The following is a 1001-nucleotide window of genomic DNA, read 5'->3' as shown; positions in this document are numbered from 1 at the left end:
TTCTCTTTACTTTCTTTTCTTTTTAAAGGAATTTTACTCTCAAAACTTTACCAATCGTTTCACTTTTGTTTCTCTGACCTCTATTTATTCTAATTTTCCTAGTCTCTTTTTGACATATTGCAGCAATTTAGTCAACGTTGCTAGAGCCAGACGCCCTAGGTTGAGCCCGGCTCACCTACTCACTGCTCAGTTTCAGTCCTGTCTTCCACCCTGCTGCATTCCCCTCAGCCTGCTCCTTCTTATTTCCTCTTGGTCTCCCTTGGATTCATCTACTGTTCTCTTACGCTCTACATTCAGCTTGCCCTGTACCCTCATTTCCAGCTTTTCCTACGCTTAGAAATTATGGAGGTTCATTTTAATGTCCACATTCTCACTTCCTGTCTCATATCTTTAACATAATTTAGGTCTATTTATTCCACGATTGCAGCACACACATCTCTCTTTTCTTTTAAATCTCTTTTCCTCTCCCCGTTTCCCACCCATTTATCCCTCCCTCTCAGTAAATGGGCTGGATTTCCACTGCCTTTCTCCTTGGTTGTCTTTTGTGCTTCCCTGACTCTCCTGCTCTACAAACCCATTTCCTCTGGAATTTCTTTTCTGATCTTGTTCCATTATTTTTGTTTCCTTTCTCTCCTCTCATCTTATCTTTCTACATTTTCTATTGTGAAATTTCTTTTCCCCACCTCTATTTCTTTGAATTAATCTTCTTTCGAGACCAGCCTGAGCAAGAGCGAGACCCCGTCTCTACTAAAAATAGAAAGAAATTATCTGGACAACTAAAAATATATATATAGAAAAAATTATCCAGGCATGGTGGTGCATGTCTGTACTTCCAGCTACCCAGGAGGCTGAGGCAGGAGGATCACTTGAGCCCAGGAGTTTGAGGTTGCTGTGAGCTAGGCTGACACCACAGCATTCTAGCCCGGTCAACAGAGTGAGATTCTGTCTCAAAAAAACAAACAAACAAAAAAAAAGATGTTAAATTTGACATTTATATGTTT

Source organism: Propithecus coquereli, unplaced genomic scaffold (genome assembly GCF_000956105.1).
Source record: "Propithecus coquereli isolate 6110/MARCELLA unplaced genomic scaffold, Pcoq_1.0 Scaffold1, whole genome shotgun sequence".
NCBI classification, from domain to species: Eukaryota; Metazoa; Chordata; class Mammalia; order Primates; family Indriidae; genus Propithecus; species Propithecus coquereli.
This window is presented reverse-complemented; position numbering follows the sequence as displayed.